General features: G+C 37.0%; 1 long non-coding RNA gene across 1 annotated transcript in view; it reads left to right on the top strand.

Moving 5' to 3' along the window:
* The first annotated feature begins 769 nt into the window (after positions 1-769).
* Positions 770-25,866, top strand: part of LOC116896780 — a 48,209-nt gene continuing 23,112 nt past the window's right edge. Inside the window, exons 1-2 of the long non-coding RNA XR_004387366.1 lie at positions 770-814; positions 2,562-2,653. This is a non-coding gene — a long non-coding RNA (uncharacterized LOC116896780). The remainder of the gene's footprint in view (positions 815-2,561; positions 2,654-25,866) is intronic.

The following is a 25,866-nucleotide window of genomic DNA, read 5'->3' as shown; positions in this document are numbered from 1 at the left end:
TGTATAAAAGAGACCCTAAGTTTCCAACATCAAGCCTAAACCAAGACAGTTGGAGTCAAAGATCAAATGGGATTTTATTTTTTATCAGAACTTTGCTCTATTCATAACAAATTTACCCAAAGCTAACTAAAACACTGAATCTTAGTTAATATTAAAAATCATTTTCTTGAAAGAAGATGATTTTAAAAAAAGGTCAGAAAAAATAGTAATACAACGAATGATGTATTTGCTTACAATGAAAAAAATTTCACACCTTGTAAATCTGTCACTATAGCCCTGGTGCTGATACAGAAATAGAAGAGGTTGTTTTCCCTTCTAGTTTTTAGAGGCTCTTGAAAGGGTAGGGGATGGGGAATGCAGCCATTTCAGATTTTTTTTAAATTAAAGCATCCCTAACTATTTCTTTTACTTTAAAGAGATTAAAATTTTGTTTGTAAGTTGTAATTGGAAATGTGAGATGTTATACTTTAAAAATCATAGTCATTAGTTGATCTCTACGAATATTTTGTTAATTTACATTTAAGTTACTCTTGGACAAACACTTGTACCTTTTGGGTCTTTATAATTCCAGTCTCTATCTATTGTTCTGGATTCAAATACTACTTAACTGTTTCTTTCTGTCTTCATTAATCTTTTCTTCCTACTGTTGAATTTTGATTCCATCACTCAGTGCTGGGTGAAGAGAGGAGAGACCTGCCCAGAACTATGAACACTGGTTAATACCCATGCCATTTCCCCAGAGGCTAACCATGGGCAAAAAACAAAAAAAAAAAAAAAAAAATCAATGCAGGTGATATCACCTGAATTCTACTGTGTGAGTCTATGACAGATCTGACACTGGCTTAAATTGATTCAATGAACAATTTGTCACACATAAAGTGTTAGCAATTCCTCAGGAGCTTATGCCAATTACTTTGGATTCTGAGAAGTTTATTGGAAGTTACCCTCCATCGTTTTCTGCTGAATTCTCTGCTAGACTGAAGTTTGTAAGACGGTACAGATAAGTCGCTCAGTAAATATATGGCAGAATTGGAATTCTATGGCCTCCCAGTCACGTTCTGACACCTTACAAAACATGAACATTCATAATTCCTCTGAAATTTCTTTCCATCTTTTTTTGAAACTCATTTGTTGCTCACTAATCTCACCACTTCAATACGTATCCCAACTTAAGGGCAATGTTCCTAATAAGCACTTTAATCTATCTCTGTCCACTTAAATACATGCTCACATTTTTTATTCATTCTGCTTTAGTGACCCCACCTCTGCTATATTCATTTTTAAGGCAACATTAGGTACAGACATATGTTTTACCTGTAAGCTCTAGGACCCAGTAATAAGGAGAGTACTTGCTCACGCTCTGTATTGGTCAGCTCAAATTCGAGCTCAGAAATGCTTACTTTACTTATATAAAAATTTTGGATAATAAAATTTGCCGGGAGCCATGCACGCTCAGTCTCTGGAATCACTAAGACTTTTCTTTTTAGTATTGTCAAAAATTTCTCGGTCTCCACATCTCTCAAAACTGTAGGCCAGAGAACACTCTGAAAGAGCGTACCCCTAAATGGGGAGCCGCGTCTCTCGCTCTGATCGCGGGGTGAGGTGCCCCCAGGAATCACGAGTAGCCGGTCTTGATGTAACAGCAAGAGGTAGCTTTATTAGCGGGATCCCGGGTCGATACGTATCTCACACAGGAGACAGAGGAATCAACCCCGAGCCTCCAAACGCAGGGGTTTATATAGGGGAGGTTAGGGGCATTCGTGCGGTTACACATGATTGGTCAATTCAAATGGTGCACAGTTATTTTCGGCGCGAAATTACATCAGCAAGGAGTACGTGCTATTAGCAGCTCAGCAGCGCGGGTAGGGTGGCTCATCTCACTCAGGGGGATGACTCACTTCTGGGGAGTGAAGGAAGGGGAGGGGGTGGCTACAGATGGTCAGTGTCCTTGGGGCTGGTAGCTGGTCCGGCAAGTCCTATCTCTGGCTCTCCCTCAGGCACGTCCGGCCCTGCACATCTGGACTCTGACAATGAGTAACGTTTATGAAACTCTAGTTCTACAACTCCAGTAGAATTTCTCTTTACAGTATATTTGTCATCTTAGATGACTGCAATAAAATAAAACCATGCAATGTTTCACTTTATGACAGATATCTACTTTTTCTCCATTCCTGGTCCTTCCCACCAGCCACCTTCTCTCTGTGTCCTCTTGTGACCAAAGCAAAATCAACTGTTTCCTCTTCCATTTTTATTATCAGCATTTTCATTAGGCAAGGCTAAACCCCATGAACCCACTTAACCTTAATTATCTGCATGTAGAGTACATTAGTGCAATGACACTATTTATGATTTTTTTAAAACATAATCTGCAAAGTAAATCCTTTACAAAAATGGTAAATAGTAAATCCTTTATGTAAATGGCTTCTTATCAGAAGAACCTGCTCCTTTAGTTCTTCAGTCCTATACTTTTATCACAATGAATCCAAGCGTCTTGTCTTGCTATTTTTCCTTTTTTGTTGTTTTGTTTTCACTGATATTTCTCTAAATTTCTACTATTGTAGGAACACATTTTATCTCTCTAAAGCCCATTTTGCACTTACATGACTCTTCAGGAAATATGGACTGTGTACCATGGAATCTCCCTCCTAAAGTGGTAGGTATCCTCACAGCCTTTGCTATAGGATTATCATGAGGTAAAAGTGTCTGCAAAACATTTTGTAGTGTTGCCATTTCCTCCTGAGCAAAACTCTAACTACAGGTAGACAATTTCTAAGTACAATAAAATGTTCAAGAATATAACTGTTTCTATTGATACAGAAAGTTAAAATAGGCTTTGTATATGTTTGAATTATTATGAAAAGAATTATGTCTGTACAGGGAAAGAATACTGCATCACACTTTAGAAACAATTGGAAATAACTCAACGGGAGTTTCTTCTTAAGGAAACTCTTATTAGTATGCATTTAACTAACAAAAATGTATCTTCAATTAAGTGTACAATTTAATAATTTAACATCCTTATATATTTGGAGATAGTTATAATTAATTTAGTTAATGAAACTATTCTTCAGAAAGTTTAGTTTGCTATTGTCTCTACTTAATGTTTTAATTTTGCTTCTGGGGTGAATATTTGTAGTTCAACTTAGAAGTTTTAGGTAAACATTATCATTCATTGGTATATTCATAACATTTTATTAAATATACAATATATTTAGTACTTTGTAATCCATTCAGCTTGAATAGGAAATTGTGTCACTCCAACGTATAGAATCTGCTCTTTCCCGTACTCAAAGTTTTCTCTCACTGACGGTTCATGACACATGTTGTGCTTCAATGAGTTAAAGCATTTTATATCTTCTATATGTATAAGATCATTTAATGGTTGGTTGACTTTATGCCTCTGGTTTACTTAATTATCATAATGTCTTCTGTGTTTTTTCATTAATCAAAAAATGGTAGGACTTCCCTCTTTTTAAAGGATCAATTCAGTCCCATTGTACAGGTAGAGAGAGAATTGTCCGACCAGGGGTGGCTCCCACCATCTGAAGAATTTCCTACATAGGAAGAACAACAATATCAACCAATCAGATTCCCTAGAGATCTAAGGGACTAAACCACCAACCAATGAGTACCCATGGAGGGGCCCATGGCTCCAGCCACATATGTAACAGAGGATGGCATTGATTAGCATCAATAGGAGGAGAAGCCCTTGGTCCCCTGAAGGCTCATTTCCCCAGTTTATGGGAATGTCAGGGCATTGAGGTGGGAATGGGAGCATCTTCATAGAGAGCACTTTGTGGAAAGTGCGTAGGCTAGCTGTGGTCATAGTCTCGGGAGGTTGCACCAGGCTAGGAACAGAAAGACCTCTATGGCCAGCACCTAGCAGGGTTTAGTGTAGATTTTTAAAAACTAAATGTTACAATGTATGTCTCTATTGTTGAATGGACAATGTGGTATACCAGTTAAGTAGTGAATTTGGTATTTAGCCTTGTTCAAATTAGCTTTTAATGAACTAACTAGTCTCTAGTTAACTTTCTGCCTGAATTATTTAATCATTATTTTAACTAGGTTCTTAAAATCTTCTCTATTGCAGAATTGTCAATCAAGCTATTGATAAATATTAAGATATGCTTTATAGATTTAGGTAATCTGGCATTTTTAGCATGATAGTCCATTAGATTTATCAAATGTATGTTGATTTGTGAGAAAAAATAGAGTAACTACCTTACTGAATTCCTAGATGCAAAGATGGTCCTATGTGATGGTTCCTAGTGAGTTTCTAGGCTTTGAAGCCACTTATTTCTTTAGTAAAAACACTTCTGGTATAGTGGTCAAAATTAGGGACAGGGCTGGTTCTTGTACATCTACAACATGACATAGGAAATTTTACTACCTGATTTAGGTGGCATAAGGTTGCAAGTGGAAGGTTTGCACACTAAGTGTAGCATTGTAGCAGGCCCCCAGACTTTGGTAGGTTCCCAGACCTTGACACAACTAATGCCATTCAGTTCTTGGATATACCATTTCTGTCTTGGAACACAGTACATAGAAAGCAACATCTGCCAAAACTCAAACAAAGACCTAATCCATCCAAGTCCATAGTTCTTGGAAAGTCCCTAAATATACTACCCTTGCTTTTGGGTTTTATAGTTCTACTTTTGTCTAGCTGTTCTTTCTAAATGAGGAATGTCAAAGCAGGATGTAGTTTTTGTGCTAATAAGGTCACCCAGAGAATGATTTGGGTCTGCACTTGGTGCCAAGCACTCAGGATAGTCGCAGGCTGGCCAATAAAGCCTTGCTAAGTGCCCACGTGCTCTCGTGAATACCTCACAACAAGCAACCGTGAACACTGGTTAGTAGGCCTTGCTGATACCAGGGAATGCATTGTATCTTCTCTAATCAGGATGCTCGAAGGAACATATGCCATGTTGGAAATTGTCTCCTGAAGACTGATGCTTGGCTTGTAGATGACTGTGTAGATTCCCTGGCTGTGACAAGTAAATGCAGAACTTGAATCCTTTTATTGATTCTGTCTCTTTGAATTTTCTCCAATAAGTACTGCTTCAGAAGGGCCAGGTATGAATGTTGCCTTGTTTAGTAGATTAAGGGACATATATAGTTACCAGTAGTTTAAAGTTACTAATGTCTGTATTCTGGCACACCACCTCCCCCCAACTACCACTATCATGTATCTTCACATGGTAGGCTTCTGACATCTGCCTATATTGCTGATTAAAACGTTGTTTACACAGAATAATTACATATTTCATAATATGTCTTTTCATGCAAATACTTTTGAAAGACCTTGTAAGCTGGAATCAATGACATTAGCATATTTGTATATAATTTTATTTGTTTCATTATAAATATGCTCAATATATAATTCCCCATATTAGTAATTATACTGATTTTTTGATATTTAAAATTGTCAGGAGATGAACATTCCTAATGGTTTATGGAAAACAACTATTGTGAATCTAGAGGAAGGAAAGTTAAAATTTTTAAATATAATTATAAGCCAAATGCAAGCAAGAGAAATCAACACAAGAATTAATTCATGTTTTTGGGTAGAAGATAATTTCCAATATTTTATTGCACAGTACAAGAAGTGTGAAGTCACACTGGTTGCTATGTATGTCCTGTGGCAGACATTCTTTGTCTATAAATACACTATATACACAGACACTGGTTTGTTACAATGACATTTTATGATGATGACATTGTATGCATTGTAAGTCTCAGGAGCCATCCTTGTATGCAGAGATTACTTTCTATAGGCTAGCATCATATGTGACCTGAGTTCTGTAAATTCCTTCTAGTAAAAGTCATTGAAAAGTTTATCGGCTATTCTGGGCTTATTGTAATTGTCCCCAAAATTACTCCTTTTTCCTATTTTTTGGTGAAACACAAATGAACTTCTAATCAGCTTTAGAAACAGAACAGAAAAACTATGTCAGTTTAAAAATTTTACTTATTAGATTTAATTTTTCACAAGACATAATGGCATTATTCCCTACAATCTCTGATAAAAGTACAGAAATGTTTTATATCTGTCATTTCATAGAAATATAACATTTGTGACAGACTGCATGTTCAGGAAATGGGATTCAGCATGATGTCCAGACTCCAGACATCTTCCTTAACCTTTCTCTCCTCACAGCTGTCTCTTTCCTGATCCTTCACCCTACGCTTGATCCAACAGCCATTCCTGTCAAATCAGTATATTTTTGTTCTAAAAATATGCTCATTTCCTTCCTAAAGTAGATTATTTAGGAAGTAGGAAGTAGGAAGTGCATTTTCTTGTGCTTAGAAGAATCTTTGCTGTGTCTCCCTTCTGCTACTTAGCATTGGCCTTTCTTCTTACATTGGGGAAAAAGAAAGACCAAAGATTTATGTAAATTTCTTCAGTTTTAGTCCCATTAATTGATAGCACATCCTTATAACGCAAAAGAAAAAAAAAGCAAAAACAAAACAAAACAAAAACAACACCAAAAAAGCACAAATTTTTCAGTTTTAAATTTTTATTAGATTTTATTTTTTTGCAGTACACATATGTGACACATTCTGATTGTTCTCTCCTCTCCCTTCCCTTATCTCCGTCCCATTCCTTTCAAGCCTCCTTTCTAATATCAACTTTCCGAGAGTCATGATGTTGTTGGGCTCTGTTTTTTTTTTTTTTTTCACATTCAGTTTGTTTAATCAGCAGCATCTGTATGAACATTGAATTCTGGGCTATATTTTGGAGTCTGTTGTGGTCACTAGAAGGTATACAACCAAAGACAGTGACTCTCACTCTCTGAAATTTCCTGTAGCAAGTAGTTCAGTAGTTAAGATTTGAACATGCTTAGTTCCTCCTCCTTCCATGCCTAACTGCTGATAAGCTTATTCTTCTACAGCCTCAGTGTAGGCATCTGTAGTCCCCAGCAGTTCCTGATTGCAATGGCTGGGTCATGTGGGGAAGATGGGACTCCTAAACCATGCTCTGAATGTTCCAGGTTTACATTCTTTGCACCTCCTCTCTAGTCATGCTCTTTGAATCTGGGAGGGGGAGTTAACACAATTGTTTTGTTTAGTAAAAGACATCATTCATCACTTGGTTTAAGGATCTCATGCAGCCATCAGCCTCTACACTGACCATGCCACTGGACAGAACCTTCTCTAATTGAGGCTGACAGTAGTTTGTAAATGAGTGTAAATATAAATATATGGAAGGCATTTTGACACTATGAGAGCATAACTGAAACACAATATTCAGCTTCCCTTTCATATGTATAAAAGACTTAAAAGAATAATTTTGTCAATACATGTTGAACTCCATTCTGTTTATTTTTAAAGCAATACATAATTTTAAATGATTTCCAAATATTTAAATTTCGGTTGGGCAAATAACTCAGGGGTAAAATGCTTACTGCATAAACACAAGGACTTGTGTTTGTGTCTCTAGCATTCATATAATAAGTCAAACACAGTAGTGTTTCCAACTAGTGCTGGACGCATGTAAACAGCAGGAACTATGAAGCTTACCGGACACCAATTTACTTGAACTAGCAAGGTATAGGCTCAGGAGAAGAACTGTTTCAGATATTAGGTGTAAAAGAAGACAATTAAGTGTGAACTTTTTTACACACACACACACACACACACACACACACACAACAAGGTTAAGAAAGCTTCTATTGATGATTTAGACTGAGAATTCTACAGACTGTAAAATAACATGTAAATTAACCGAGAAAATGTATTTTATAGTCACAAAATATTTACATAGTATAAAAAGGCAAGAAAATCGTTTTCACTTTTTATGTTATAAGTTTAAATGCAAAAATAAAATTTAAAATACTGATGAGACTTCCGGTGTTTGGCCAGAGTCCCGGGCCGGCGGATCCCTGCCCTCAGCAGCTTTATGCCTCCAGGCCCCCTGGAGGGGAGCTCTCGCCGCCTGGTCGGGCGGGCACTCCTGAGGCAGCAGAGCGGAGGAGACCACCAACGCTGCCCACCCCTGCCCACATCCCTGGCCCAGGAGGAAACTGTATACGGCCTCTGGGTACCCGCAGAGGAGGGCCCAGGAGCAGCAGGTCCACTGCGTCTGAGACACCGCACCTGAAGGGACCGACCAGATAAACAGTTCTCTGCACCCAAATCCCGTGGGAGGGAGAGCTAAACCTTCAGAGAGGCGGACACGCCTGGGAAACCAGAAGAGACTGCACGCTGCACACAGTACTGATCCCAGAGGAAAACACCAAAAGCTATCTGGAACCGTGGTGCACGGAACCTCCCAGAAAGGGCGGCGCAGATCCTCCTGGTTGCTGAGGCCTCAGAGAGCTCATAGGCAACACCTCGCGAGCAAACTTGAGCCCCGGGACCACAGGTAAGACCAACTTTTCTGCTACAAACGACTTGCCTGGTGAACTCAAGACACAGGCCCACAGGAACAGCTGAAGACCTGTAGAGAGGAAAAACTACACGCCCGAAAGCAGAGCACTCTGTCCCCATAACTGGCTGAAAGAAAACAGGAAAACAGGTCTACAGCACTCCTGAAACACAGGCTTATAAGACAGTCTAGCCACTGTCAGAAATAGCAGAACAAAGTAACACTAGAGATAATCTGATGGCAAGAGGCAAGCGCAGGAACCCAAGCAACAGAAACCAAGACTACATGGCATCATCGGAGCCCAATTCTCCCACCAAAGCAAACACGGAATATCCAAACACACCAGAAAAGCAAGATCTAGTTTCAAAATCATATTTGATCATGATGTTGGAGGACTTCAAGAAAGACATGAAGAACTCCCTTAGAGAAACACAGGAAAACATAAATAAACAAGTAGAAGCCTACAGAGAGAATCGCAAAAATTCCTAAAAAGAATTCCAGGAAAATATAAATAAACAAGTAGAAGCCCATAGAGAGGAGTCACAAAATCCTGAAAGAATTCCAGGAAAACACAATCAAACAGTTGAAGGAATTAAAAATGGAAATAGAAGCAATCAAGAAAGAACACATGGAAACAACCTGGATATAGAAAACCAAAAAGAAGAGACAAGGAGCTGTAGATACAAGCTTCACCAACAGAATACAAGAGATGGAAGAGAGAATCTCAGGAGCAGAAGATTCCATAGAAATCATTGACTCAACTGTCAAAGATAATGTAAAGCGGAAAAAGCTACTGGTCCAAAACATACAGGAAATCCAGGACTCAATGAGAAGATCAAACCTAAGGATAATAGGTATAGAAGAGAGTGAAGACTCCCAGGTCAAAGGACCAGTAAATATCTTCAACAAAATCATAGAAGAAAACTTAACTAACGTAAAAAAAGAGATACCCATAGGCATACAAGAAGCCTACAGAACTCCAAATAGATTGGACCAGAAAAGAAACACCTCCCGTCACATAATAGTCAAAACACCAAACGCACAAAATAAAGAAAGAATATTAAGAGCAGTAAGGGGAAAAGGTCAAGTAAAATATAAAGGCAGCCCTATCAGAATTACATCAGACTTCTCACCTGAGACTATGAAAGCCAGAAGATCCTGGACAGATGTCATACACACCCTAAGAGAACACAAATGCCAGCCCAGGTTACTGTATCCTGCAAAACTCTCAATCAACATAGATGGAGAAACCAAGATATTCCATGACAAAACCAAATTTACACAATATCTTTCTACAAATCCAGCACTACAAAGGATAATAAATGGTAAAGCCCAACATAAGGAGGCAAACTATACCCTAAAAGAAGCAAGAAACTAATCGTCTTGGCAACAAAACAAAGAGAAGAAAAGCACACAAACATAACCTCACATCCAAATATGAATACAACCGGAAGCAATAATCACTATTCCTTAATATCTCTCAACATCAATGGCCTCAACTCCCCAATAAAAAGACATAGATTAACAAACTGGATACGCAACGAGGACCCTGCATTCTGCTGCCTACAGGAAACACACCTCAGAAACAAAGACAGACACTACCTCAGGGTGAAAGGCTGGAAAACAACTTTCCAAGCAAATGGTCAGAAGAAGCAAGCTGGAGTAGCCATTCTAATATCAGATAAAATCATTTTTCAACTAAAAGTCATCAAAAAGATAAGGAAGGACACTTCATATTCATCAAAGGAAAAATCCACCAAGATGAACTCTCAATCCTAAATATATATGCCCCAAATACAAGGGCACCTACATACATAAAAGAAACCTTACTAAAGCTCAAAACACATTGCACCTCACACAATAATAGTAGGAGATTTCAACACCCCACTCTCATCAATGGACAGATCATGGAAACAGAAATTAAACAGAGACGTGACAGACTAAGAGAAGTCATGAGCCAAATGGACTTAACGGATATTTATAGAACGTTCTACCCTAAAACAAAAGGATATACCTTCTTCTCAGCTCCTCATGGTACTTTCTCCAAAATTGACCATATAATTGGTCAAAAAACGGGCCTCAACAGGTACAGAAAGATAGAAATAATCCCATGCGTGCTATCAGACCACCACGGCCTAAAACTGGTCTTCAATAACAATACGGGAAGAATGCCCACATATACGTGGAAATTGAACAATGCTCTACTCAATGATAACCTGGTCAAGGAAGAAATAAAGAAAGAAATTAAAAACTTTTTAGAATTTAATGAAAATGAAGGTACAACATACCCGAACTTATGGGACACAATGAAAGCTGTGCTAAGAGGAAAACTCCTAGCGCTGAGTGCCTGCAGAAAGAAACAGGAAAGAGCATATGTCAGCAGCTTGACAGCACACCTAAAAGCTCTAGAACAAAAAGAAGCAAATACACCTAGGAGGAGTAGAAGGCAGGAAATAATCAAACTCAGAGCAGAAATCAACCAAGTAGAAACAAAAAGGACCATAGAAAGAATCAACAGAACCAAAAGTTGGTTCTTTGAGAAAATCAACAAGATAGATAAACCCTTAGCCAGACTAATGAGAGGACACAGAGAGAGTGTCCAAATTAACAAAATCAGAAATGAAAAGGGAGACACAACTACAGAATCAGAGGAAATTAAAAAAGTCATCAGATCCTACTAAAAAAGCCTATATTCAACAAAACTTGAAAATCTGCAGAAATGGACAATTTCCTAGACAGATACCAGGTACCGAAGTTAAATCAGGAACAGATAAACCAGTTAAACAACCCCATAACTCCTAAGGAAATAGAAGCAGTCATTAAAAGTCTCCCAATCAAAAAGAGACCAGCTCAAGATGCGTTCAGTGCAGAATTCTATCAGACCTTCATAGAAGACCTCATGCCAATACTAACCAAATTATTCCACAAAATTGAAACAGATGGAGCACTATCGAATTCCTTCTATGAAGCCACAATTACTCTTATACCTAAACCACACAAAGACCCAACAAAGAAAGAGAACTTCAGACCAATTTCCCTTATGAATATCGATGGAAAAATACTCAATAAAATTCTGGCAAACCAAATCCAAGAGCACATCAAAACAATCATCCACCATGATCAAGTAGGCTTCATCCCAGGCATGCAGGGATGGTTTAATATCGGAAAACCATCAACGTGATCCATTATATAAAACAAACTGAAAGAACAAAACCACATGATCATTTCATTAGATGCTGAAAAGCATTTGACAAAATTCAACACCCTTCATGATAAAAGTCCTGGAAAGAATAGGAATCAAGGCCCATACCTAAACATAGTAAAAAATAGCCATATACAGCAAACCAGTGGCTAACATTAAACTAAATGGAGAGAAACTTGAAGCAATCCCACTAAAATCAGGGACTAGACAAGGCTGCCCACTCTCTCCCTACTTATTCAATATAGTTCTTGAAGTTCTAGCCAGAGCAATCAGACAACAAAAGGAGGTCAAGGGGATACAGATCGGAAAAGAAGAAGTCAAAATATCACTATTTGCAGATGATATGATAGTATATTTAAGTGATCCCAAAAGTTCCACCAGAGAACTACTAAAGCTGATAAACAACTTCAGCAAAGTGGCTGGGTATAAAATTAACTCAAATAAATCAGTAGCCTTCCTCTACACAAAAGAGAAACAAGCCGAGAAAGAAATTAGGGAAACGACACCCTTCATAATAGATCCAAATAATATAAAGTACCTCGGTGTGACTTTAACCAAGCAAGGGAAAGATCTGTACAATAAGAACTTCAAGACTCTGAAGAAAGAAATTGAAGAAGATCTCAGAAGATGGAAAGATCTCCCATGCTCATGGATTGGCAGGATTAATATAATAGAAATGGCCGTTCTACCAAAAGCGATCTACAGATTCAATACAATCCCCATCAAAATACCAATCCAATTCTTCAAAGAGTTAGACAGAACAATCTGCAAATTCATCTGGAATAACAAAAAACCCAGGATAGCTAAAACTATCCTCAACAATAAAAGGACTTCAGGGGGAATCACTATCCCAGAACTCAAGCAGTATTACAGAGCAATAGTGATAAAAACTGCATGGTATTGGTACAGAGACAGACAGATAGACCAATGGAACAGAATTGAATACCCAGAAATGAACCCACACACCTATGGGCACTTGATTTTTGACAAAGGAGCCAAAACCATCCAATGGAAAAAAGATAGCATTTTCAGCAAATGGTGCTGGTTCAACTGGAGGTCAACATGTAGAAGAATGCAGATCGATCCATGCTTATCACCCTGTACAAAGCTTAAGTCCAAGTGGATAAAGGACCTCCACATCAAACCAGATACACTCAAACTAATAGAAGAAAAACTAGGAAGCATTTGGAACACATGGGCACTGGAAAAATTTCCTGAACAAAACACCAATGGCTTATGCTCTAAGATCAAGAATCGACAAATGGGATCTCATAAAACTGCAAAGCTTCTGTAAGGCAAAGGACACTGTGGTTAGGACAAAACGGCAACCAACAGATTGGGAAAAGATCTTTACCAATCCTACAACAGATAGAGGCCTTATATCCAAAATATACAAAGAACTCAAGAAGTTAGACCGCAGGGAGACAAATAACCCTATTAAAAAATGGGGTTCAGAGCTAAACAAAGAATTCACAGCTGAGGAATGCCGAATGGCTGAGAAACACCTAAAGAAATGTTCAACATCGTTAGTCAGAAGGAAATGCAAATCAAAACAACCCTGAGATTTCACCTCACACCAGTGAGAATGGCTAAGATCAAAAACTCAGGTGACAGCAAATGCTGCCGAGGATGTGGAGAAAGGGGAACACTCCTCCATTGTTGGTGGGTTTGCAGACTGCTACAACCATTCTGGAAATCAGTCTGGAGGTTCCTCAGAAAATTGGACATTGAACTGCCTGAGGATCCAGCTATACCTCTCCTGGGCATATACCCAAAAGATGCCCCAACATATAAAAAAAAAGACACATGCTCCACTCTGTTCATCGCAGCCTTATTTATAATAGCCAGAAGCTGGAAAGAACCCAGATGCCCTTCAATAGAGGAATGGATACAGAAAATGTGGTACATCTACACAATGGAATATTACTCAGCTATCAAAAACAATGACTTTATGAAATTCGTAGGCAAATGGTTGGAACTGGAAAATATCATCCTGAGTGAGCTAACCCAATCACAGAAAGACATACATGGTATGTACTCATTGATAAGTGGCTATTAGCCCAAATGCTTGAATTACCCTAGATGCCTAGAACAAATGAAACTCAAGACTGATGATCAAAATGTGAATGCATATCGCTCCTGAGAGACACAGCCAGAATACAGCAAATACAGAGGCGTATGCCAGCAGGAAACCACTGAACTGAGAACAGGACCCCCGTTGAAGGAATCAGAGAAAGAACTGGAAGAGCTTGAAGGAGCTCAAGACCCCATATGTACAGCAATGCCAACCAAACAGAGCTTCCAGGGACTAAGCCACTACCCAAAGACTATACATGGACTGACCCTGGACTCTGACCTCATAGGTAGCAATGAATATCCTAGTAAGAGCACCAGTGGAAGGGGAAGCCCTGGGTCCTGCTAAGACTGAACCCCCAGTGAACTAGACTGTTGAGGAGAGGGAAGCAAGGGGGGGAGGGTTGGGAGGGGAACACCCATAAGGAAGGGGAGGGGGGGGGGAGGGGGATGTTTGCCTGGAAACCGGGAAAGGGAATAACACTTGAAATGTATATAAGAAATACTCAAGTTAATAATAATAATAAAAAAAATAAAATAAAATACTGATGAAGTATTTAAGGACACAGAGTAGTAGCATTGGTTTGGCATTAAAGAGTTGCTATGTAAAAACTTTCATTTTATATTAAGTTTCATCGATTTTAAGTTGGTATTTGAAATCTAATGAATAACAGAAAAAATAAGAACATTAATTGATTACTATGGTTCATGCATGCAATCCCATTTAAATATCCTCTTGTGGTGTGTGTGCATGTGTGTGTGTGTGTGTGTGTGAGAGAGAGAGAGAGAGAGAGAGAGAGAGAGAGAGAGAGAGAGAGAGAGAGAGAGAGAGAGAGAGAGAGAGAGAAAGTGTATGTTTGTGAGCATCAAGCTGCTTCCTGTTCATGTGGAGGCCTTAGATAGGGTTTCAGTGTATTCTGCTATCACTTATATTTTGAGTCAAATTCTCTGAAACTCGTGCTTATAAGTTGGTTAGCTGGGTGAACCAGCATGTTATAGAAATCCTTCCAGTTTCTAGTATCTGAATTACAGGCATGCATTTTGTCTAACTCTTCTTTTATTTATTTACTTACTTACTTACTTACTTATTTATTTACATTTTTAATTGGATAATTCTTTATTCACATTTCAAATGTTATTCCCTTTCATAGGTTCCTGTTCATAAGACCCTAATCCCGTCCCTCTTCCCTTCTTCTATACCCAGCCACTTTGCTAAAGTTGTTTTTCAGGCTTAGTAGTTTTCAGGTGCAACTTTTGGGTCACTCAATTATTCTATCATATCATCTGCAAATAGTGATATTTTGACTTCTTCTTTTCCGATCTGTATCCCTTTGACCTCCTTTCGTTGTCTGATTGCTCTGGCTAGGACTTTGAGTACTATATTGAATAAGTAGGGAGAGAGTGGGCAGCATGGTCTAGTCACTGATTTTAATGGGATTGCTTCAAGTTTCTCTCCATTTAATTTAATGTTAGCTACTGTTTTGCTGTATATGGCTTTTGCTATGTTTAGGTATGAGCCTTGAATTCCTGATCTTTCCAGGACTTTTATCATGAAGGGGTGTTGAATTTTGTCAAATGCTTTCTCATCATCTAATGAAATGATCATGTGGTTTTTATCTTTAATTTGTTGATGTAGTAAATTATGTTGATGGGTTTCCATATATTGTACCATTCCTGCATCCCTTGGAAGATCCTATGTGATCATGATGGACGATCATCTTGATGTGTTCTTGGATTCAGTTTGTAAGAATTTTATTGAGTATTTTTGCATTGATATTGATAAGGGAAACTGATCTGAAGTTCTCTTTTTCTGTTGGGTCTTTGTGTGGTTTAAGTATAAGAGTAATTGTGGCTTTGTAGAAGGAATTTGGTAGTGCTCCATCTGTTTCTCTTTTGTGGAATAGTTTGGACAATATTGGTATGAGGTCTTCTATGAAGGTCTGATAGAATTCTGCACTAAAGGATTCCAAACTCATATCTGCATGTTTGCTGTGCAAACACTTTACATAGTGAATATCTCTTCAGCATTTTGAAATATTTTATTAAGAAGAAATATTTAAATTATTTAGTTGCATTGTAAATATAAATGGTGTTTCAAGAAAACAGGAAATGAATTCTTAAAAATGCAAATAAAAGTAACTCTTCTTTACTACGTTATTCATTTTTATAGTGTTGATGATTGAAGAAAGAGCCTCACATGTTAAGCAGGTACTCAACCACTGAATCACCTCCCAGACTTCTAATGATTTTGAATAAATATATCTCTTGTGAGTATGATATTGATGTAGGTTCTTTAGTTATGATAATTCCTTTCACAGCATTGCAAAGAAATTAAGATTTGTGTATACTGTGGTTTAGGCATATTCAGTTTCTTAGAAACTAATTTCATAAAAGTCATTTGAAGACTTCTATGATAAGTCACTCATAATATAATAGCAAACACAACCTTTTCCCATCAGTGTGTTAGAGGATAATACATTTAGAGTGCAATGTTGACTTCTGTACTGTTTTTTCTTGATCAGAGTACAAGAATAAAAGCAATAACTAATTTAAAATAATCAGTTTATCGATTGATATGAATGCGGTAGGAAAGATAAGAACAAGTAGCCGCAGGGGAAACAGTCATAATGAAGAAGAAGCAAGCCATAAAATATGAAGCTTTCTAAGATGTTATTCTGTGGTGTATAAGTGTGAAATCTAATCTTATATCACCATAGTCTCTTCAGTGAAAATTTCAATTCTTAGTTGAGTTACACCTATTTTAAATAACTGAAAATTATAGGATATTTATTCTGAGTCAAAATGGTGGTCATATTTTAATTCTCTCATGTTCTTATCAGTGTTATTATTGCCACAGTTTCAATTCAGGGAACAGTTTCATTGTAAGGTTTAGATCTTTCTTCAAAGTGAGCAGGAATAAGTTGTAGCTGTCCTGTGCTTCTGGAGATGTCATTTCTGATGGTTAGGTATACTGATACTTGTATCAGGACTTTGGCTACTTTGTAGGTTCTTCTTTCTTCCACCTTTGTCTGTCCATTTTCCACCTTTTCAACCCCCTAATATTAGATTGGAGAGGAAAAATGAGACATGGAATAGGAGCAATATTATCATTAGTCTACTTCCTGCTGATTAGCGATATTGACTTCCTTAAGCAAGTTTGATCTTTGCCATCAAAATATCTATTTTTTCTTCTTCTCCTTTCTTTGCACATTACTACTTGATGAACTATGACCAGTAGCAACCAAGTAACCAAGTACCAAGCAATAACCTACACTGTCCTCTCTCTCTCTCTCTCTATATATATATATATATATATATATATATATATATATATATATATATACATATATATCTCCTCTGAAAATTTCCCAGAATTACAAACAGACTATCTCAAAATCTATCTGCAGGTGACAAAACCATTGTTGATCCATAAGCTGTGGCACATTTAGGAGATGTCACCTCTTGGAGTAGGTATTGGCATTACTGGAGGAAGTACATCATTTTGGATGTGGGCTTTCAGGCCTCCTATGCTTAACCTATAACCAGTGAGACAGTCTGCTTCTGTTGCTGTCACGTCAAGATGTAGAGCTATCGGCTCCTTTTCTAGTATCATGTCTGCCTAAAGGCTACCATGTTTCTTGCCTTAGTAATAATGGACTGAATGTCTGAAACTGTAAGTCAACCCCAAATAAATGTTTTCCTTTTATAAGTGTTGCTTTGGTCATGGTATCTCTTCAAAGCAATGGAAACCTGAACTAAGACAGCCTCCTATGTGTACTTCATGCAGAACATAGTTGAGAGTTTCAACAAAAAACTATGTCCAGGAGCAGAAAGATGTTATAATATTAAATATGAAATTTTGAAATAGCCTAGTCAAACAAAACAGACATCAAAACAATAATTCTAAAGAAAAATACAAACCATAAAAACCATTGAACAGCATTAAATGAGTCAATTTAGTATTTTGAATGTTCCAGAAGGAGAACAGAATCACAGGAAACATAATCAATGAAGTAATTGTTGAAAATCTCTCATAGCTTGGTAGAAAGATATTCATGACCAGAATATTCAATGACTATTAAAATAAAACAGATGTGACACTCTTGGTAGCATATAATACTCAAATTGTCAAAAGCAAAAGTCAAAATGAAAATTGTGGCAAATAGAACAAAATCTAATCTACACGTGTACCAGGGAATGCTTTCAGACTAATGACCAACAGTCATATTTTTAGAAAAAACTGTAAAGGCCAGAAGGAAAAAAAACAAGAAACAAAACAAATAAACAAAAAAAAAACCTTTTTTTGTAGTAGTTATTCTTCCCCACATTTCTTTTTCTATGTTGACTTTCTGTCCCCCACTGTAATTTAACAGTTCCTGTTCTAATTTCACTCTTTAACTCTTTTAAAAACAATGATTTTCATAACACATATTTCATTGTTTCTCTTTACCAACTCCTCCCAAATCTTTACCACATCTTCATCCTCCCAAGTCTACACTAATATTCTCTCTCTCTCTCTCTCTCTCTCTGTCTCCCTCTCTGTCTCTGTCTCTCTGTCTCTGTCTCTCTCTGTCTCTGTCTCTCTCTCTCTCTCTCTCTCTCTCTCTCAATCAGGCCATAGATGTGTAATTTAAATAAAAGGAAACACAAAAAATACACACACAATTGTTTTCCTTCTTTATTGTCATGTAAATCATGCCTCCATAGCCCCATATTAGTTTCTTAACCTCATAACATTTTATTATTCCTGAATCGAGGAGCAATACATATCTGAAAATCTAAAGATTTATCTCTTCTCATAAGGGAGAGAAAACATGAAATGGATGTCTAGCTGTAAATCTTTCAATCTATGATAACTGCCCTCATTAGATTATAACATGACAGTGACACAAAGGCATGGACGTAAATACTATATGCTTTTGGTTGGTATGTAAGTGAAGCTTCACAAGTTAAAACCCACAGGTAGAATGTAAGAAGGACCAAAAACCTGTGTCCTTCTTCTCCTAGGCTACAGGCTCTAGGAGAGAACCTACCACTACTATTCTGTCAAATGAATATGGTTTATAAACTGATGCCTACCAAATATTGCCATAATCATAGACTGTAACTCCAGGGTGTGAAAATCTTGTGTTTTTCATCTATTGTATTAATTCTGTTTTATAGTACTGTGCCATAGAAAATAATTTATGAAGCTTAAAGAAAGTCTAGGTCAAGGTAATGTAATTAAATGAACTTGAAAATCAGTTTTTAAAATTCTAGTATTTATAATTGTCCTTTAACAAACAGTTTAAATATGATTCTGATTTGGTCATCTTCACACATAGCTTGTCATTTAAAAGATGCATAAGCACAGAACACATATCCTATATAAATTAAATGTCATCATAATTGTTAAATTATATATTATGTTATTTAATCAAGGAAGAGAGTTATTTTCTTATTTTTTTGAGATTGTAATTCAATTATATTTTCCTCTTCCCTTTCCTACCTCAAAATCCTCCCTTAAATCTCTCATCAATTTTCTTCAAATCCATAGCTTATGTTTTTAATAATTGCTACTGTATGTATTTATACATATATGAATATGCATGTATCTTCCAAAATGTAACATTTCAGTCTATATACTCTTTCCTGAGTATATATTCTCAGGATTGACTGTTTGACACTTGGCAAGGAATTTTTGTTCTCTTCTCTGGGAAGACCCCTTTCTCACTGACAATTTTCCTCAACTGCCTGCAGTTCTTTGGATAGTTGACACTTGTGGGCACATCCCTATCCAGTTCGATATGTCCACTGGTGTCATTCTTTATTAGCTCATGTTTGGGTAGCCTATTGGGGAGACTTTATGAGTGTAGCTTCTGACATTAATAAGAGAATAATTCTCATCACATACCCTGATCATCTGGCTATAACACAATCTTTTTATACCCTCTTTGACAGGCTTTCTTGAGCCCAGATCTGGGAGAGTTTCATAATTGTGTTCATTGGTACTTGGGGCCACATCTCTGAATTTTGACAAGTTGTAGTTTACTCTAGTGTTAGTATAGCTAGATAATAAAGACATGTATATCTTCAATTTTAGTGGCTAATTGTAACAAAGAGCTCACATTGTACTTGATACTAATGTCTAGAATGCTTCTGACAGAGTAATTTGTAAATGAATCTTCTGGAGTCACTATAGGAAAAGGAAAAGCTGCAAATTTCCTAATAGTTAGTGTCTCTAGTCAGAAGCTAAAGTATATAGCTTCTACTTCCAAGGTTTCAGTCAGAGTTAGCTACTCGGCCTTCTGACACTCACTTCAGATGAAAGAGGAAGAATGTGTTGAAGGCTATAGGTCCATTCAAACAAAAAATAAGTATAAATCCAAGATTAGGGATATGGATCATTAGTTTAGTAAATATGTGATGTGCATGGAGCCTTGTTTTTCATCCACAGAATCTCAATCTCTCTCTCTCTCTCTCTCTCTCTCTCTCTCTCTCTCTCTCTCTCTCTCTCTTTCAGTATCTTACTCTTTAACACACACACACACACACACACACACACACACACACAAACACACACTGAAGACTACATTCTTCACTCAGTACCTTCCCAGCTACACTGTTTCTTAACTGGTGCAGAACACAGTAAGGTTATTTTTATTTTTATGATAGTCTCCTTAAAATAAATAATTAACTATTTTGTTTTTTATTTTTAATTTGTGCATTATGAAGAATTTTGATAAACATTGCATTGAAAATTAAGATTAGATAATAATCAGAAAGTGAGGAATAGCTTGGAATTCACTGGTACAAGAGACACCTTCCTGAACAGAATACCAAGGCACCAAGATCAACAATTAAAAATGGAACCTTGTGAAACTGAAAAGTCCTGTAAGTCAACGAACACGGTGAGTTTAACAAACAACAGCCTACAGATTAGGAAAAGATCTTCACCAAACCTACATCTAACAGAGAGCTAGTATCTAAAGTATAAAAAGAACTTAAGAAGTTAGCCACCAACAACCCAAATTTGTGCCCCAAATTTAAAAAAATTGGCTACAGTGCTAAACAGAGTATTCTAGACAGAGAAATCTGTAATGGCCAAAAAAACAAACACATATTCAAAATCATTGGTCATCCGGGAAATGTGGTTCAAAATGACTTCACACCCTTCAGATGTGCTACGATCAAACCAAAAGGAACACTTCTCGCTGGTGAGGATGTGGAGCAAAAGGAACACTCCTCCATTTCTTTTGGGAGTGCAAATTTGTTCAACCAACTTGGAAATCCATTTGGTAATTTGTCAGAATATTGGGAATAGTCCTACCTCAAGATCCAGCTATACCACTCCTGGTCATCTATGCAAAAAAATGTTCCACCTTCCCAAAAGGACACTTGCTCAAATATGGTCAAACAAGCTTAGTTTACACTACCCACAAACGAGAAACAACATAGAAATTTCTCAACTGAAGAATGGATAAAGAAAATGTTCATATACACAATGAACTACTATTCAGCTACGAACAATGACATAACTCTTGCAGACAAACAGATGGAGCTAGAAAATATCCTCATGAGTAAGGTAACCCTGCCTCAAAATGACATGCACCATTTTCAAGTGCATATTTGTCATAAAGTGCAGGAGATCCATGCTACAACCCATAAACCCAAAGAAGCCAAATAACGAGATGGGCCAGATAACAAGCAGAATGGTTGAATCTTTTTCATAAGCAAAAAATTAAATTGATGTTGAAAGTGGATGGATGGAGGGGACTTTGTGAGAGATGGGATCGGGAGAGGCGCTCGCCAGAAGAGTGTGGGCAGAGTACTTGAGAGAGAATGGAAATTTGTGTGCGTAGGTAGTTCAGGGGTAGACAAAGTCTAGGATGTGCCAGAGCCCTGAGATGGGGTGAGGTCCAGGGTGTCATTGGAGCTACGATAGCTGAGTCTTCTAACAGTGCAGTATAGACTCAGAAATGGCCAATTACTGTAGCCAGGCGGGACTTCTAGTGCACAAATAAGGACAGCAACATACTCACAAAAACTTTAACTTATGTGTCCTGGCTACAAAATATTTAGGAACAAACACAGAAACTGAGGAAATAGCCAACAAATAAAGGGACTAACTTGCGACTCAAGCTGTGGGCAAGCACCGATCCCTGACACTATGAATGATACTCTGTTATGTTTGAAGACCAGAACCTAACATAACGGTCCTCGGAGACTCCACCCTGAAGTCAATGGAAAGAGGTACAGAGAGAGAAACTCACAGCCAAACAGTAGATGGAGCTCTGGGAACTTTTTGAAAGCATTTCAGGAAGGATTGAAGGACCTGAGGACAACAAAGACTCAACAGGAAGACCAACTAAGTCAGCTGTCCAGGACTCTTCGGGATTCCCAGAAACTGAACCACCCACCAAAGGATAGGCAGGAGCCGGATCTAGGCATATGACATATGTAGTAGATGTGTCAACTCATCTTCTTGTGGGTTTCAGTGTTTGGTCCTCCAAACACTGTGGAAGTTGTGGGGGGAGCTGTCCCTGAGTCTGTTGCCTGTCTGTGGATCCCACATTTCCCCTAACAGGTGTGCCTTCTCTGACCTCATTGGAAGAGGATCCACATACACACTTGTAGTGACTTTATGTACAGCAAGGGAGGAGGTTCGTTGGGAGAGTTGGGGGCTGATGGTGCACAGAGAGGGGTTCCCTCTTCTCAGAGAAGAAGGGGAGGATGGAATGAGGAGAAGACTGCTTTAGGGGATACAGGGAGGAAAGGTGAGGCTGATATTGGGATTTAAATTGAATAACTAAATTTTAAAAATTAAAAATAAACAGAAAAGATTACCCTGAACCCTGTTTCTGGAAGATGAATCCTAGTTTTAACTGACGCAAGAGACACAGGAGTGAGAGGGCTTATTCATGAATGTGTGTGCGCACAGTTCTCTTTTTATTTTAGCTTTGCCTTGTTATGTTTGGTTAAACACCGAGCCATCAAACATGTGAAGAATTCAGTACATACATGCTCAAAAAATACACACCCATAAATTTAAAGTTTCTATAATTAAAAGATACAATGATAACACAAAAGAATATAAATGAAGATTAAAAGCTACCAAAAACTTTCTTGACCTTAAGAATTTTATAGTCATGACTCCATTGTTTTCAGGCTTCATTTTATGTCAACAATGATCAGGAGAACTTAAATAGAGCTATAGATTATATATTTTTTTTCATTTCTTTCTCTAAACATTTCAAAATATCTCCATACAAAATATCCAACACTTTGTACATGCAAAATAATTTTGAGTTAGTTTTTTTTAATGTGAGCCTTTATAGATCAAAGAATTCAACTGTTTTCTTAATTTAGTGAATATGATCACATTATTATTATTTTTAATTTTTTTTTACTTTTCCTGTACATTTCTATTTTTTTCTTTATTATGATCTTATGTCTTATGTATGGATCAGCTATTTCCATAATAATTCTGAAATACATGATACTTTTAAATCTCTTTTTGTTTGTAAATAAATAAGAAGCTCATATTTAACTAAACAATTTGATATTTTTGTAGTTTAACAAAGGAGTTGGTAACAAAACATATATCTGAATAATTTCACCTTACAATATTTTCTCAAAGGATGAAAAACTGACAGAAGTAATTTCCTTTAGAAGGAGTTGCAGACAGAAATTGACCTTAATTGGCCTTCACATCTGATTAATTGTTTGACTTGATGTATAATTCTAGGTGGATGATAAATTTTCCTTTCAGTGTTGAAGGATTTGATTTGTTGATATTGTGATTGTTATTATACAGTCTTATTTTGGAGAAGCGACTTGTCATTCTTTCTCATATTATTTCTCTAGAAGTTTCTGTAGTTGTTTATATTGTGGCCTCTGAAATTTCAGGCTAATAAATAACCATATTTGTCTCTTTTCATTTATTTTGATGGAAAATAAATGATTCTTTACAACTCAGAAGTTCATGTCTATCAGTTTTCAAGACAGTTAACTATAATTTCAGATTTCCCCTTCATGTTCAATGCATGTCTTAGGAATTCTAATCATCTGTGGTTGAAACTCTGTAAAAGGTTCTTTAATGATTTGATTCTTTTGAATTTCCTATTTTTCTTTGTCCTATTTTGCAAAGAAAGAAAAGGCTATAATTTTAAGTTTCTTTTCTTCACATATAATACTAAATTGTTAATTTCTCATAGATTTATATTATAGATTTTATTTTACGACATGCTATTTCATAGTTATTTATGATTTTTATTATTTATAGAAAAAGGAAGTAGTTTTGTTTTCACAATTATGTTTTTCTTCTTTGAGATTATCAGACATGTATAAAAATTATGCTGTCATATTTACCCCTGAGGCCTTCCCTTCATATCTCCTACCCTCAACACATCTCCCACACACTCTTAACATCATATCTATTTTTCTTAAACCCAGTAAGTCCAATCAGTGCTGCCCACATGCACATGTGTATGAGGTCATCACTAAGGTAAGGAAATCCTATCAAAGTTGCCCACTACCCCTGAATATAAAGTAGCTCTCCCTCTAGCAGCATTCTCCCTGTATTAGCTTCTCAGGTTAGGGATGAGACAACTAGCATCCCTTTCCATCCATGTTGTAATATTTAAGTCTTGCTCTTGGGGGATGTCTTATATGGGTTACAATTGGTGTGGGTTCCTGTGTGCAGCAGGCCTCTACACTCTGTAGCACTTACGTTCTTTCTGCCTCCATTTTCATTATATTTCCCAAGCCATGGGATATGGGAGTGTGACATAGATGTCCCAATTATGCTAAAACACACACACACACAAACACACACACAGACACACACACACACACACACACAAAATCACACACACCATTTTTTTTTTATTCTCAGTAGTTTGAACACTGACACATCACTGCATTAAACACTATCTTCTGCCACAAGAAGCTTCTCTGACAGCTATACAGGATAGTCAAATCTACAGATATAAGTATAAATATCTAAAAAGCAATTTTTAAAAATGACCATTTTGAAAACAACATTAGTAAGCTATCCTTTATGGCCTACGGCTTTACTATCCTTAGATTTTCACCATGTGTGAAGTTTCAGGCTTGAGTTCCATTCAATGGAAGAGGTCTTAAATACAATCAAGGTAATATTTAATTACTACAATAACCATCATTCCACAAATGCACAAATGGACACATTTTTCTCTTCAGACCAGAGTTTAAGTATGTGAGGTGCTGTGTTAGTTGTGACCACTGATGTCTTTTCTCTCCTAACAACCTGAAATTCCCTTTCTAGTACTATGAAGTCAAACCAAGAATAGATGTTCCTGGTCACTTTAAGACTGATTTCTCTATGTCTGACATGTGTGCTTGTGTGTGTGTGTGTGTGTGTGTGTGTGTGTGTGTGTGTGTGTGTGTGTGTGGTGTGTTTTAGCAGTAGGATCTTACCCTCTTCTTTTTAATGGGCAACCAATAGCAGGAGGATGTCTTGGTTTGGGATGCCACTGTCTTCTCCCTAACGAATTACTTTTAGAAATGAACCCTGTGCTTGGCACTGAAAATTTTATTTAATACTCTTTATGTTCCATGATAAAAGTCATGGAAAAGACTAAGGAGGGAGGGAGCATACCTCAACATAATGAAGGCATATATGGTAAACCCATAGGTAATATAATTAAAATGGAGAGCAATCAAATGAGTTTCACTGAGATCCAGAACAAGGCAAGGTTGTCTATTCTTCCATTAAAATCACTTGCATTGCTTGAAATCTTAACTTAAAGGCAAAAAGTGAAAAGAAGACAATACAGGTTGGGAAGAAAGATGTTTAAATATCCATACTTGCTAACAATTTGACCATCTTCTAAATTTGATAAACACATACAGAAAAAAATGAAGAATAACATAGAAATCAATTGCATCCGTAAGAGGAAACCATGAAAACAATCCCTTTGAAATTAGGCACAAAGCAAACAAATAAACAACACAAACCTGGGCATAAACTTAAGCAAGACAGAAAAAACGTGATCCCTGCAATGAAACTCTTAGGACAATGCTGAGATAACTGAAGAGGACAAAGAAGATGGAAAGGCCTCCTGTGGTCGTAGATTGGAAAGATTAATATTGTAAAAATGGAAATCCTGCAAAAGCACTCTACAGACTCATGTACTACTCCATCTTAAATAAAAAACACTTATTCCTATGTAGAATAATTTTATTAGCCATCTTAAAA

The sequence above is a fragment of the Rattus rattus genome, chromosome 3 (genome assembly GCF_011064425.1).
Source record: "Rattus rattus isolate New Zealand chromosome 3, Rrattus_CSIRO_v1, whole genome shotgun sequence".
In the NCBI taxonomy this organism is placed as follows: Eukaryota; Metazoa; Chordata; class Mammalia; order Rodentia; family Muridae; genus Rattus; species Rattus rattus.
This window is presented reverse-complemented; position numbering and strand designations above follow the sequence as displayed.